The 16,675-nt window shown below is 41.9% G+C and overlaps 1 protein-coding gene and 1 pseudogene across 1 annotated transcript in view; one reads left to right on the plus strand and one right to left on the minus strand.

Moving 5' to 3' along the window:
* CSMD1 (CUB and Sushi multiple domains 1) overlaps positions 1-16,675 on the plus strand; it is a 1,232,804-nt gene that overhangs the window by 200,190 nt on the left and 1,015,939 nt on the right. The gene's annotated exons all lie outside the window — the stretch shown is intronic.
* LOC112482194 lies at positions 10,231-10,349 on the minus strand (annotated as a pseudogene).

Genomic DNA, 16,675 nt, shown 5'->3' on the forward strand with positions numbered 1-16,675 from the left:
TCGCGGGCATACCAGCTGGGGGTGGGGGGTAAGTCTCCTTTACAGGTAAGAGCGTGTAGGTTCGCTTGCGAGATCTTTCACTTCGCAGATGCGGAGCCCTCGGAGGAAAGACTTGAACCTGAGTTCAGCAATCAGTACTCCGATTTATCAGCAGTGTGACCACAGAACGTCATTTAATTCCCCTCCACCTCCTTTTCCTATTCCGTAATGTCACACCTGTCCCACCAATTCACTCGGCTCAGGACAAATGAGATGATGCCTGCGAAAACGCATCAGAGGCCGTGAAGAGAGCTACGGCCACATTTATTTCCGAGACCCCTCGCAGGTCCCGCTCTGGCCTTGAACCCGTGGGCTGTGGCTTCCTTGAACTTCAGGGCATGAAACGGAAGTGCAGGCGAAAGCTGAAGCCGTCTTCTGCACTTGAGGGGCAATTCGCATAAGGGGTCCACTCTGTTGAAGGAGACAAGGCACAGACTGAGTTTTAAAAATCGGTAGAATCCCCCAAAAGGATCCCCTGCCTTCGCTTCTGATATTTTCCTTCTCTCTGTTGTTCTCACGGTTTCCATTTAGGTAAAAGGCACATTTTCTTGGGAAACATTCGCACAAAGCATTAATTTTGTCGTTGTTGTTAAGAGGACCTCCTTAATAATCTATTTTTGGTAGTTGGGAGACATTTTTCTTAAAAGTAAGAGAAAATATTCTTTCGGACATTTACACTGCTCAGTGTTGGGAGATTTTTCTTACAAAATTTGAGGCGACTAATAACTTCCGTTCTGCAAGAATTTCCATAAAGAGCAGATTAGTCTACACTTTCTGTCTTTCTATGAGCAGAAGAAAATGCCCGTCTCCCATTTCTGTGAAAGGTTTTGTTAACTTCTCATTTAGTTTATGGTAATGTCTGGTATTTAATTTGACAAATACTATTGGATGTTGAATTTAAACCAAAGAATTGTTTTTCTTAGGATGAAAAGCACATCAGGAAATAGTTGTAATCCACTGTGTTTAGTTAGAATAGACATATTGAAATGGATATAAGTTTGGCATATTATATCTAACTGAATTTAGGAAAAGGCATTGATGATCGGCTGAATTTAATTCTGAAACATGGGACTATTTATTGGTGGCTACCCCTTCATATTACTATTGATAGCTGTATATTTAGACTTTACAATGTACAGCAAATTAATAGCAACGACTAAATCCAAATCTATACCCATTACAATATCCTCTACATAGAGGTACAAGGTGATCCCGGAGGTAAATAAAATCCACGTAGGAGATTTCCAATTAGTTCCGTAGACTCGTAGGCGAGAGAGAAGGTGGAGTGGCATGCAGGCTCAATATGGGATGGGGTTGGTCACTTGTGCCCACGTTCTGCTGGCCGTAGCTCGGCCACGTGACCCCAAGGGAGCCAGAGATACTAGGACTGCAGCCCCTCCCCAGTAGGAGGACAAACCACTGGTGACCATCTAATCACCTCTGCTACGCGGGCCAGCACCCCAACTGTTTCCACGTATTCCCACTCCACCCAGGGAAGGAACGGGGTGGCCCGGAGCCCATGGAGGTTTGTACGCTGTAGCTGCCACTTCTCGGCTGCCCTTAGCAGCTCACACAGATTTCTCTGAGTGTAACTTCAGCGATCTCTGAAATGGATATCATTTTTATACACCCAGGAGGGTCGTTATGATAAATACTGCACAAAAATCACTTAGCTGTCAGTACCCACCCAATAGTGATATTTATTATTATTGTTGCCGTCGTCTGCCAAGTGCTCATGGTCCTTTTTCAGCATCCATGGAAGTGAGAGAACCTGGACCGTTCGTGCTCCGCTGGTCATTGTGTGGGCCGTGCCGGGGCTTAAATGGTTGAGTGTCATTTTCTTAAGTAACCATATCCAAATGAAAAGTACAGAAGTGTGGTTAAGAAGGATACACTTTTATATTCATTGACCTAATTCCTCAATGAGATTTTTAAAAAATTCCGTATATTGATTATCATATAGACCAACTTAGTGTAAAAAGATCAGCGGACCGTAGAGCTCAGAGGGCCACTCCAGTTTGAGTTCCCGCTCTTTCGTTAATGACGTGGCATCCGTTCCAGCTTACGAAGGTTGGGCTTTTCCCCGCCAGGACCCCTAAGCCATCTTTGCGTTCGGTCTCTCTCTCTCTCTCTCTCTCTCTCTCTCTATCTCTCATTCCTGCCAAGGACACGTGACCGACCCACAACCTGTCTCCTCACTGCAAGGCTCGTGGCAGATTCCTGTCCCTCACTCTGTTCTATCTGAATCATGTTGACTTTTTCACTGTTGTAAGTTTCAATGTCTCCCTACAGATTTATCATCTCGGTCGGTCTTAGAGGTTAGTCTCAGGCATGTCCTCGCTTTCTTAATCCCAGCATTAGAGCTGATGTAGCATTAGGTCATCTCGTATGGATGCTTTAGGTAAAAATGAATGCCATAATAAATTTAAAAAAAAAAAACTGTCTTAGAATGTTTCTTGCAGATGTATATGCAACCTACTTGAAAGACTAACTTAATTGATTTAAGATTTGGGTTATATACAACTGATATTATTGCATATTTGAAGATCTTCATTGAATCTAAGGAAAAAAAGGCATTTGCTTCTACAAAAAAACAGTAACAGCTATTTCTTATTTTAATAAGTGTAGACAACTGGAATTCTTCCTATTTAAAATCCACCCTATTTCTGTGATTAAAAGATAATAAATATTCTGGATAGGGTCCTATTCTGCTTTCGTCACTCGAGCTCGGTGTCGACCCCCTGCCCACGTCAGTGCTTGCTGTCAATGTGCACAAATCACACGAATGTCGGTGGCTGGATTCTTAGAGCTAATCTCTACTTCACGTTAGTTAACATGTGAAGAATTACATTTAAATTGGAACTTCTACACTCTTTAACAACTTTAAAGTCTCCTTGGATGTTGTTGGAAGCGATGTCGTGGTTAGGGCTGAGTATGGCAGCAGCCACTGTCCCTAACTGAACAACTCAGTGTACATACCCTTGCTGATGATAGGAGGTTCTGTCACCTCCTGTCACAGGATTGCATGCGCGTGGTACGGCTGATGACCGAAGACCAGCCGCTGAACTATAACCAACTCTCAGCCATTTGTGGTGCTGGGAGCTCTGGTTAGTAATTATAACTAAATAGAGAAAACACTCCTCACTGTGGGAGCAGGTGGGGTGTGGCATAGACTCTGTAACCTAGACGAGACAGCTCTGGGCATCTAACTATTAATCCCTACAACTGTGATAACCCCGTTTCACAAAGCTTTATTTATCAAATACGCATTTTGATTGGGATCGAATCAGTAAGGTTAGGTATGGGGAAATTTGAGGAAGCGTTTTTTTCTAGTTCCTTTTTATATCTTTTTTTTTTTTTTAATGTGAAGTTCAATAAATACAGAAAGGTTGAATAAGGAACCACTTGTATAATTTTACATATAATATAATTTCATAAAAATGAATGAATTAACTCTTTAAAAATGATCAGAAATGACACTGATGTCTGTTTTAAGAGCACCTGAAATTTTAACAGGTGCTGTATTCTCCAGATCCGACGTGATTCACCTGTGTCCCTCTCAGCAGGCCATAAGCAGCCGTGAGGTCATCTGTGTGCTTGCGTACAGAGCACAGCCACTGGCCTGTAGGAGTCACCCAATAATTTTCTACTGAAATAGAAGAAAAGCTGAAGGATGTAATTTTTCATGTGATTGTAGCATAATGGGCCACATAAGTTAATGATATTCTTTAGCAAAAATGTGCGTTCTGACTGTAATCTAGGATGCTGAAGATATTTTTAAAAAGTACGTCATTTTGATCCAAATTATAATTTTGGTCACTTCTATATTTTATTTCATCCTTGATTTGGGGGGAAAAGAATTCTACTTCAAATAGAACTGAAAGATATGAACACAGAAAATGCTTATGCATATCTTTTGAAGACAAATAATGTAATTTGAATAAAAATCAACTAGAGAACTTGGTTTATGTGAGGACAGAGGGGAAGCACCTGTAGTGAGGTCTGCAGGCCTCAGACCACGGTAAGGCTGGACCCTAGGAGAGCCGCCTCTCTGCCTGCGTGGAAGGGTCAGGCCGAGGTGCCAGGAAGGGGACATGGGCACGTGTGGGTCTCCACTTAGGGAGCGGAGGCCACTGGAACACAGTATCACCACCATTATTGTTAGAAATTAAAGACTTTTATCATGTCGTCCAAGGAACATAGCATCTTTATTAACTGCACATGCCTGCCAAGGAGAGGTGACCGCTTGTGACAGCTTCCAAATGCTAGAAATGCTTATATTTTACTTCGTGTTTCTCAGTTATTGCTAATATTTCTTTCAAAATGAGCTTTTTATGAAGGAAGTAGCGTTGGACCCCATCTCGAAACACCGGAAGTTGGTGTTATAAATAGGAAATGCAATAATTGCAGAGAGTTATTAACAAGACAGCGCCGCGTTGACTCAGGAAGAAAGTTCTGTTTCCGAGAGTTAATTTGCAATTATTGTAAAATTTGTTTTAAAAAGCAGTTACATATTTTCCTTACAGAAGAAATGACCACTGTTATGAAATACTGTTTTCTTTGGTGTAGATCAAATTTTAAGTGCTATGTCTCTGTAATGGAAATAATTTGCATAATGGCTAAAATCTCGATATGAGTTTGTACAATAACAGAATCAAGATCTAGTCTAGAAATCACTTCTCCAGAAAGTCTCCCCGAGACCTCGCCTTTTGGCATCTTTTCTAAATGCAGTCCTGAACATCGGGTACGTACCCTCCCGTGATTGCTAATAACCTGTCTCATGATTTCCCCCTTTACCGAGCCATCGCTCCCGCCAAAACCTAAATTGATGCCAGGGGCCATGCGGTAGTCCAGATTTACTCGATCACTAAGCGCACATTTCTAGGACCTGTAACTCGGGAGTGCCGTTGTGGTAGTGCCCAGAAGTGTCCTTAAACCAAGAGGAGCGAGGGAGCTTCGTCCCCGGGGCAGCGCGGACTGTCGGGTCTGGGGACCGGAGGACACGGGACGTGTGGATTTGAGACTCGGCTATGCTACGAGTACAACAATGGAAAGTTCTACAGCAGGGCCCTAGGAGTGGATGGCTGAGTGCGAGGTCATTCGTTCCGCGTGAGGAGGTCAGGGAATTGGGAGGTCGGGGCTGGGATGCGACGCCTCTGCAGACGCGTCGGTACCCAAGGAAGAAACAGGAGAGCAGGAAGAGAGAGAAGGTGCTCATGTGCTCGGTGACGGGGGTGATGGAAACGCCGGAAGAATGATACTTCAGGGGTGTTTTTAACTAGAAAAATGGACAGTGCTGAGGAAGCAACACAGAGAAGGTGCTCCTGCTGCCCCTTTAGGATAAGTCTGTGGTCACTACAAGAGGCACACGCGCACGCACACACTCACACGCACACACGCACACGCACACACTCACACGCACACACTCACGCACTCACAATCACACTCACACACTCACCCTCACGCGCACGCACACACTCACACGCACACACGTGCACACACACTCACGCGCACGCACACACACACACGCGCACGCACACGCACACACACACTCACCCTCACGCGCACGCACACACGCGCACGCACACACGCGCACACACACTCATGCGCACGCACACACTCACATGCACACACGTGCACGCACACACTCACACACACTCACACACTCACCCTCACGCACACGCACACACACGCACTCACACACACTCACACGCACACACACACTCACCCTCACGCACATGCACACACACGCACTCACACACTCACACGCACACACTCACACTCATGCACACTTACACACGCACACACACTCACACTCTCACACGCTCACACACACTCACTCACACTCAGACACACTCACACTCACTCTCACACATGCACACACTCACACTCACACATTCACACTCACACTCATACATTCACACACATGGACACACACGCACGCACACTCTCGCACACACTCACACTCAAACACACACTCACACACTCACACTCACACACTCACACTCACTCACACGCATGCACATACACATGCACACATTCACACACTCATTCACACTCACACGCTCACACACACTCAAACTCACACACACTCACACACACTCAAACTCACACACTCACACCTCACACTATCTTCTGTCTCAGAAACACACACACATGCACACTCACACTCTCACACACACTCACACACTTGCACACACACATCTGCTGTTCGAGAAGGCTCCCAAAGGGAGCATCCGGGCGGTCCCTCCAAGGCTTCCCACCGCTGTTAGTATGCTGTGAGGATCTGGTGGGTGAGTGGATGGATGGGTGGACTGATGATGGACGGATGAATGACGGATGGATAGATGGATGCATAGAAAATTAAATGAATGCATGAATAAAGCGACGAACAAATAATTGGAGAAACTGTCGACTCAACACAATCCTTTACTGTAGGATTTGTCCTTTGTATACTCTTCCCAGTTCATTCTCACACTATCTTCTGTCTCAGAAATGCAGAGATAACTGACTCAAGCCAATATGAGTTCTGTTCTTATGTACCTACGTCCTAAGATATTTCACCAATTAATCAATACCACTCTTTCACTTTGGCTAACTAAATGAGGGCTGTCATACTTCCTCAGGCTTTTTACATGCCCGCTTTGTTAAAGCTGTAAAAGATGCCATGACTCTGTCTGCCGTTCTGAGCATCTTTAGACGATTCCAACAATGAATCAGAGCACAGCTGCCAAATGTGTCACCTTCTTGTCATTTCTGGGGCATATAGTATCAGAAAGAGCCAATCACTGACTTATAACGTGATCTCAACATTCAAACGACTCTGTTAAATACCGGAATCATTTAAATTTTTGTCAGCCAATTCTGTACAGCACATTAATAGCTACTAAGAAATGATGCACTGGACACTTGTCTATCGTGATGAGGATACAATCATAAATAACGTGACGTGTCTTCCTCGAGGTGCTTAGTCTGAGGAGTGAAGATGGCCAAGCGAGCAGGCATTTAACCATCTCACATGTTAAACCGAAAGACATACGTGTCGTTTTGATGAGAGCATCAGGGAAAGCAGAGCAAAATGCACGTTTCGAAGTTGAAAAAACAGTTTCAAATATATAGTTGCTTCTTATATATTATCTATTATGGTTGAATTGTGTCCTCTCTAAAAAAAAAAAAAAAAACACGTGTTGCAGTCCGAACGCCTAGTAACTCAGAATGCAGTTTCATCTGGAAACAGGTCTTAGGGAAGTGATCGGGTTAAATGAGGTTGGTAATGGGTTTAACCCCCTAGCACCTGTGTCCTTGTAAAAAGGGGAAATGTTTACGCGTGAGCAGAAAGGCACAGAGAGGAGGCGGCCACGTGAAGCGGTAGAGTGAGGCCTCCATGTGCACGAGACTCCGGAGGTCAAAGGCAAACCGGGAGCGGGGGGAGCGGGGGGAGCAGGGGGAGCAGGCCTGCTCGCAGAGCGAACGGGGGGCCCTGTGGAGCCCTCAGTTTTGGACTTCTAGCTTCCAGGACTCTGAGATGATATATTTCGTTGTTTTAAGCCTATCAGTTGGTGGTATTTTTTTATGGCAGGCCTAGCAAATGAGTACACTTTCCATAAGATTTTGGAGCATGTCACTCAGCCTCCTTAAAAATACTAACTTTTCTATAAAATGGAAATGATGTTGCATAATAATAGCTAAGGGATTTGGGGTAAAAGTGACGGAGATCCTGCCCATGAGGCAACCGGAATAGGTGGGACTTAATAAATGACAGTCGTCATTACAATATTTTTAAAATAGGATCTTTGCAGAGCTTTATGAATCCTGATCACAAAAAATATATAAAAATGTATTTGCCATTTGTTTTCTACTTCCATTATGAAGTGTGATGATATGTAAACTTGAAGTGCTTCAAATAGTCATTCTATAAGCTATTTATAATTTAAAATTAATCCGAGACTCTAAGAGCATTCTCTTTTATTTCGTACTTCCATTAAATAGCCATTTTCCTATGCTTAAGGATAGTTCTATTGAGATGACACAGTGTGCCAAAAATGCATAATTAGCACCAAAATTATTACGCTAAATTTTTTTATCATGACAATAACAAAGGTTTAGTCATGCTGCAGCAGTATTTAATTAATTTGCTATGTACACGTTACAAGGGAGAAAAAGTGGGAGAATTGTATTAACGCTCATGTCTCTGCAGAAATTCTATTAACGATGCTTTGCAGCGACGGCTGTGTGTCAGGTGCTTCGGCGCCCGTTTCTTTCACGTGGGCTGAACCCCCGCTTCGCCCAGCCCCACGAGAACAGATCATCCCCCTGCTCTGAAAACGCAGCGAGGCCAAGGACCAGCGTGGGCGAATTACTTACGATATCTAAGATATTTAAGATATCTAACGGTTTTTTAAAACTCCTCGAGCATAAAAACAAAAAAAATAATAATTTCCTAAAAAAAATTCTGAACTTTACATTTATTAAAAAAAAAAAAAAAAAACCTGAGAAAACACACAGAAAAAGGGAACTATAGCAAATCTCACAAAGGCTGATTCAAAATTCTAAATGTTAATGTAGAATTTGAGAGCAAATTAAAAGATTAATATACAAAAGGTAAAGGGAATTTATTTCAGTAGTATTACAATGGATTAAATATTAGAAAATTAAATATATCAGATTATATATAAAATTAAATATATCATGAATTTATATTATAAACTATAAATTTATATTTATATCTTAAAAATAGTAAATACAATTTAGCAATCATTTCTGATATGTATAAACTTAGTCAAATAGAAGATCCAATATAAATTTTATAAACTTTATCAAATATAAGATCGAGAAAGATACTTTTAAAAAAAGTTCTATGAAATGGAATACTTTCAATGCATTCTAACTAAAATATGTCACGCTGGCTACTGTTATATAATATTCATCTGGAAATTTTAATTAAGGCAATCAATAAGAGACTAAAATAAAAGGTATAAATTTTAATAGTCTTATTAAGAGCTTGAAATGAATCATGATTGGAGAATTTTTTCAGAATTTTTCTTTTTTTTCTAGCCTTATTGAGATACAATTGACATACGGGGCTATATAAGTGTAAGATTTATAGCATAATGACTTGACTGTAGGAGAATTTACACCAGAGAAACTGGCAAGTGCTAGACATCGGAGCCCGCACCCCCACCCCCACCCCGACCTCCTTCCGCTAAATCCCCGCATTAGACGTCAGTGTCTGCGCGTCCCCCAGATGCCGTGGTCTATAAAACACCTTTCGTCCCCGTCCTGGCCGTACTGTGTCAGCTGCGGCGTGTGTCTCCACGACCGTCGTCACCGTCTACCCGGCACCTGCTTGAGCCTCTGCCTGTTCTAATCTCACTGAGTCCGGTCCCAGGTACCTACCTGGCCTCGCCCCCGCCCCCGTCATTCTGCCTCTGCTGCCTCTCCTGCACGTTGTCGCGATGGCTTCCGAGGTGGGCTGTCCCATCCTCGCTGCCGAAGACGGCCCACTCGGCGCCGCCCCGAGTATGCATCCAACCTTCCGAGACCTTCCGTCGTGAATTCAGATGCACACTGAGGCCTGTCCCAACCCGGCGCTCCCTGCGCTCCAGCCCGGGGAGGCACAGGCTCCCCTCACTGCCCCGGGAGGTGCCGTCGGCCCAACTCTCCAGTGGATATCCCGGTAACAGAGCTGTCGCTGTCACCACCATGGCCCACACAGACTCCCCAGAGCCACCGTGCAGCGCCGGCAGCTCCAGAGCCTCGCTCCGGCGCTCGCGTTTGCCTGCGAGGCTCCTTCCCCTCCTTATCTCCCCACAGAGCGATCATCTCATGGTCAAGGTCTGGCTCAACAGGGTCTCTGTGAGTTGGTCTCAACCCGTCCCGAGAAGAATCCATCGCTCCCCCTCTGCTCTCGCTCAGCTTTGAGCTTTGCGTTTGGGTGTGGTCCCCAGTGGTCTCAAAGTTCGTCATTGTGAGAAAGCGTTGCTGGTTTCTCACTCAGCCATTTGATCAGTGCCTGACCATGCACTACAAATAGTGAGTGCTGAAGAGACAGTCGAAGAAAGGGTGCACTTAGCTCTGAGGACTTTATTTTTTTTTTATTTTATAGGTGAGGCAACTCTGGTTGACTTCACAGATTGCAAGGACCTTGTCAGCTTACAATCCTTTATTTTTTATTTTTATTTTATTTGTTTGCACCTACAGCACCTGGTCTTCCTAGGTGGTCTCCCATCCAAGTACTGGCCAGGCCTGACCTTGCTTAGCTTCTGAGATCAGACAGGATCGGGCTTGTTCAGGGTGGCATGGCCGTAGACACTCGAAGTACTTTAAACCTTCAGGAAATGTTTCCAAGCTAAGAGCAGAGTGAAGTACCAAACTCTGGGAATTTCCATTGGAGACAAGAAGGCTGACTGCCGGGAAGCACACTACTGGCAGCAGAAGGAGACACACAGAGCCTGTAGCTCAGGCGCGAGGACTCTAATGAGACAGCCAGCCACGGCCACAAGGCAGCTGGGGTTCTGTAGGGTCCCCAGCTCTGCAGAGCTCATCAAGTTCTGAGGACTTCGTTACGTCGCAGAAATGCATACAGTTGAGTTCTACAAAGTAAACTTGGGTCATCAAGAAAAGCTTAAATTATACCCATGTCCTTTTAATAAGTGAAAACGAAAACGAAAACAAACCTGCACTTTATCTGAGAAACAACCTGCAAAAAACGGGGTTATTAGCAGTGTCCTCAAGTACACGAAACAAAAAGAAAAACCTATTCTGAACTTCACCTTTTCTTCAGCTTCCATTCTGGTCGCAGCGTTATCCAAACTGAAGAAATCAACAGCCACTTTTAGCAACAATATCATTACCAGTATCTACAGATACGTATTATTTTAAACAGCACGTTCCGTTTAATGACATGTATTCAGAACCAACAAAATTCTAAGCCTTACGCCCGGCATGGAATAATATTTAAACATTATCTACCAGAAAAACTTAACTAGTACTTTTGAACAACCGTGGTTCAATGATATAAATATAATAAGTCTAAAATGCTTTCAACATGCTAAAGTGTTGTTTAAATATTCAAATATTAGAATTTAACACACTCTGGATGTGACTTCGGTTTTTATCGAAACAAATCTAGTTGCTCACGACTGCCTCCCAGAGCTTCTCTGTCGCGGTGGCCATCGTCCCCGGCCGCTCAGGCCACCATGACAAAATGCCACAGACGGGGGGACTTGTACACAACAAACACTCGTTTCTCTCATCCGGACACTGAGGAGTCCAAGATCATGGTGCCGACACATTTGATGTCTGGTAGGAGCCAGCTGTCTCGATGGCCGTCTGTTTCCCGTGTCCCTACGTGGTGGAGGGGCCAAGGGAGCTCTTTGGGGTCCTTTTATAAGAGCACTGACCCCGTCCTGAGGGCTCGATGCTCCTGACCTATTCACCTCCCAAAGTGCAGGTAGTGTCACTTTGCAGGGTTTCAGAGCAGGTTTGTTGGAGACACTGGCGTTTGAGCCGTAACAGTCAGCATCGCTGCAGTTCCCGGAGGGACCTGTCTGGAACCCTTGGTGATAAATAGCACAAATTACTCACCTGGGTTTTCCCTCGAAAAGAAAACGGTATGAACAGTGATTGTGAGAAAGATTCATTTGCATCACAAAAAGAAAGTGCCTGCTATTGTAGGTGCCCCTACGAAATTTTGGTGAGCATACATCCCATAAATATATGGTTTCACAAAAAGCAAACGCACTAAAAATAACGGACAAATATTCGTAGACACGTTGACTTTCAGAACAGAAAGTGTTCACACACTTGTTTAGCCAGGAACCCGGGATTTCGGCTGGAGCACTGGGCGGACCTCGGCTGTGTGTGTAGATGGTGTCGGAGGCATGAGCTGGCCACGTCCAGGCACCTGCCATAGTCTCCGGATCATTTGCACACTGCATTCCAGAGGCGGTTCACATATTCGTGATACCCTGTGACACCGAAGATGTATGTTTGTTCCCATGTTTGTAACTAAGTTTTTTCATCTTTTTGCCGTGATAATTGCGATTTAGAAATCACATATTTGTGATTTTAGCCATTGAAAAATGCAGCTATTTATGCCTGGCCTCTGCAGTGTGAGCACACACGCCTCACAGTATTCCACCGTGAACACATCCATTATACTGAGTGATGAACTAGCAATTAATGGTATAAACAATCTCATATCGTAACGTCAACATTGGTATACTCTTCTGCACATTCTAATCTGAGGATTGATTAGAACTGTGTTCATTTGTTCTTTCCCAGGCATTACTTAAGCAGATAGTTTATCATCTTTAATTTAACCCTTTAATTTTTAGTCTCGGAAATAATGGTTCTGTTTCTCGCTGTTTCTCATTGATTTTTTTTTTTTTTGGTCGAGAAAACCTCAGAATGAGATATTACAGTTAATACCTTGAATTAAGCAGGGGAAAAACATGCACAAAGAAAATGAAGTAATATTTTTATTGACATAATACATGCAGAGGGAAAAATATAGATTTAGAAATACATTAAATGTATTCACTTTCCAATAACAGACAGATTTCCTTCTTTTGGATCATCTCGCCAAGGCTATCCCAGCCTCCTTTGCGCTTTGTCCTTCCTCTGATCTTCAAGAAGAGTGACAAATTTCAGTTCCTCTTTTTAAGATATTTACCAATAATGATGCCGTACAGACAATATATTTTCTATTTATTTATTTGTATGCTAATATTGCATGATATATTTTACTATACTACATAGATATCATGAGCATGTGTGTGTACACACATGTGCGTGTGTGTGCGTGTGTGTGCATGTGTGTACTTCTCAAGGAATGGGGAACCCTGGTCCATCAACACAGTCCTTGACTCAGTAAGAATATGAGCAGCCTCCCGTGGGAAGAAAGAACAGCAGAACAAGTGTCCTTGTCTTTAAAAACACAAGAGTAGCCACATGTGTTCTCTCTGTGTTACATTTGAACCGGTGATCTGATGTTTTGTTGTTTTGCTGGGGGTGGGGTTTGTTATTGTTTTTTTGTTTGTTTTGTTTTTTGGGTTTTTTTTGGTGATATCAGCATGCATTTGAGTCCTAAAATTTCTATCCTCCTTCTGATGGCCATTTGTTGCCGACCTGCCCGATATGTTTCATCTTCCTCTGCTGCGTTGTACCGCTGCCTGAGAAAGCACGTCACATCATTCAAGCACTCATTTAAAAGAAGCTTCTCTTTAAAAAGTCATCACCTACTACAGATAGAGGAAGCCCAGAGGCACTTCAGAATATTAAACTTTTACTAGACACACTTTACCTTATTCTTTTCTATTAATATTCTTGCGTAGATGACGGTTCATTTATATTTCAGAGAAGCATCTTGTTTATGTTTACTAGGTAAGTCTGCCTTTAAATTGTGGAGGGAAATGAGTCACTTTAAAATCTAGCCAACCTTTTACAATCACTGGAGGTGGATTTTAAGGACATTTTCCCTCTAATTTCCAAGGGGATACCAATCTATGCATTCTAATAAAGTACATGAGCCATATTATATTTTTAAGGGACGAGAAAGGCAAAACATTTAGCAAAAAAAAAAAAAGTTTGCTGAATTGAATTTTAATTATTTTTTTTATATATTTAAATCCCACAAAACTTGATTTTTATCATTACTATACTCATGGTCCTTTCACATTTACCCATCAGTTTGTGCATTGCGTGGTTCCTTATTCTTTTCGAATCTCTGTGCCTTCACCTGATGTCAGTTTCCTTCACCCAGAAATATCCATTAGGATTTACTCAGTCTTTGTTTCTCTGAAAATGTCTTCATTGTTTAAAGGAATCTTCACAACGTGCAGGCTTCTCTGTTGGCAGCCATTTCATTACAGTTCTTTAAAGATATCGTTCCTTACCTTTCAGTTTCGATTTTTCTGTGGAGAAATCGGCCACGCGTTTTCTTGCCGCTCCTTGCACTGTCTTTTTTTTGTGACCGATTTTAAGATGTTACTCTGAAGTTTGATTTTCTCTGCATGCATTCTACCTTTTCGCTTATGTTACTCGATGCCTTTAATCCATTATGATAAGTGATCTACCACTATCTCTTCAAATATTGTCTTTGGTCCATTTTTTTCTTGTCTCCTTATGGAGAAATGTGATTTAATACTTGCCCCAATATCCCAAGTTTTTCTGACAATCGGTCTTCGTTGACCGTTATTTTATCTCTTTTTCTTTTATACTTATCTTTGTTTAGTTCTCCAATCCTCTCTCCAGCTTTGCTTCATCTGATGCTAAGTTTCTTGTAAAACTGAGGAATTCATTTTTATATACATTCTCTCCTCAAATATATGTCTTAGTGAAATGTTGAATGTTTTTACCGTACTTACTAAAATGAATCTATCCTATATATACTTTTAAATAAATGCATACTTCTCACACATTTTTACATAAAAGATTATTGCATATTCAAAAATCATCTAGTTTACAAAATAGAAAGTAACTACTAACAAGATCGGCCAAGTTAAAGAGGATAAAAGGTTGAGTCGTGTGAGACTCAAATAATAATGTATATCGAGAGGTAAAATTTAAATTAGTATTAAAATCAGAATACTTTATTACTACCCTCTTTGTCTGTTTTGTTTTTTTGGTATATAAAATAAATATCATGGCATGCCTAAGTAGTCTTAATTCTGATACAAACCTTTTTTTCTTTGCTAAACTAGTTCCATTAGCATGTCAAGTAAATTTACAAATAGAATTTGGCATGCATAGATAATGTCCTTGAATAAAACTTCTTTCTACCCTTTTCATATTAAATTATTTGAATATTTTTCTTTAGAGTTTGTAAAATAATTTTACAATCATTTCTTGATCCACAAATCCATTTACTAAGTCACTACCAAATGTCTCTTAGTGCTAGGAACTGGGGACACGGTCAGGACTGAGATGGCTAGTAACTGTCTCTCCAGACACCGGAAAGTGGGTTGACAATTCGCATGGGCTCCGAGAAGATGCCAGGCATGGCGGCAAGGAAAAAATGCAACAAGTTGTCTGCATCGAATGAGTTTACGATCCAGTGTGAAGCAGGTAACATGTCCAAGAGAGCTATCTTTTAAAATGGGGCATAATCAACACGGTCAATAAGGAAATTGAATGTTAGGAGAACCCCAGAGACGGAGACTAATTTTGGCTGATTAAATCAGGGAAGGCTTTAGAGAGTTACAACATTCGCTTTAGAAGAAATGTTGCCTATTGGTAGTCGGAGCAGAAGATGTCTTACGCAGTGGGGGCGGGGTGGGGGGAAGCAGGAGGGGAGAGAACAGGTGTGGAAAAGGGATAGAAACGGGGAGGATGGGAACCTGTGCGAGACAGCAGATGCGGCTGAGAACTCACGCTCCAGAACCTGGCGTCTCCGTCTGTCTCTCTGCACACGCACAGAAATGCGCGTGCACGTGGATATGGATCTGACTTGATATTGTAATGATATATGACAGCGTAAAGGATACAGCAGTACACAACTTTTAACAATTAAAATAATACATACTGTTACAAATACGTACATAAAAGACACGAAATAGAGCCATGCAGCCAGAGTTACATGCTTATATAGTTAGCAGATTTATACAAATTAAGAAAAATTATACGCTTGGAAAATTTTTCACTGCGAATTGAATCTTAAATTTGGACAGAAAACACTATAATCAGATGTAAGATTGGAAATTCAAACTGGGATTAGGACACGGATGCGCCATAATGAGTTTTCCCACAGACATGTCTTCAAAACACGAATTGGAATAAAATCGCCTTCGTGAAGCTTTTGCTCATTCCCTCAGAACAAGCTCACTTCCCTCTTTCTGAACTCTGATTCTGCATGTGTTATTTTTCTTATGTTCTTTTTATTTTCATTTTTTACTGAGAGTTCTTCCCGCATGTTTTATCCTCCCATTCTTTGTAAACTATTCGAATAGAAATCTACAGATCTTTTTCAGCATCTAGCATGGCGCCTTATACATGATAAATATTTAAATACATATTTTCAATGTAATTGATGAGAAAATGCTATTTTAGTTGCACCGTGTAATGAAAAGTATTGATTTAATATTTTTTCACAAAGTAGTTTTCACAAGATAATTTAAAACCAATGATATAGTAAAATATGCTTTCTATCATGTCTCTTTTCCTGTTGATAGAGATAGATTTTATGACACGGTAGAAAATTCGAAATCTTCTGAATACTTGTGGAGAGGCTTATGTTAATTGAATTCACATTGGGGGACACTGTTTAGTCACTTTAAATGCTTTTTTTTGCACCTCATAATAAAATTGAAAGACTTTGAACACAGATGAAAAAAATGCTAGAGACGATTCTGAGTTAAATTATGAGCATTAGCAAAGTACACCCTTTTATTGCCGTTGATTAATGGTCAGCTCTAAAGCCAAGTCCTCAGTTCACCAAATATATGATCCCCGAAAATCCCAAATGTTCAGGGACTGGATTCATCTAATTTTTCTCTGGTCACCGAAGAGCATAACCGACCTTAGGCTTGTTACCAGTGACATGAGCCAAGAATTTGCCAGGTCAGGGGATGTAGCTCTAAAGAAGACGTGTTCTTTATTCTCGGTGAGCTTTCCGTGAAGCACAGACACAGAAAAT

The sequence above is a fragment of the Pteropus alecto genome, unplaced genomic scaffold, assembly GCF_000325575.1.
Source record: "Pteropus alecto unplaced genomic scaffold, ASM32557v1 scaffold35, whole genome shotgun sequence".
Classification (NCBI taxonomy): domain Eukaryota; kingdom Metazoa; phylum Chordata; class Mammalia; order Chiroptera; family Pteropodidae; genus Pteropus; species Pteropus alecto.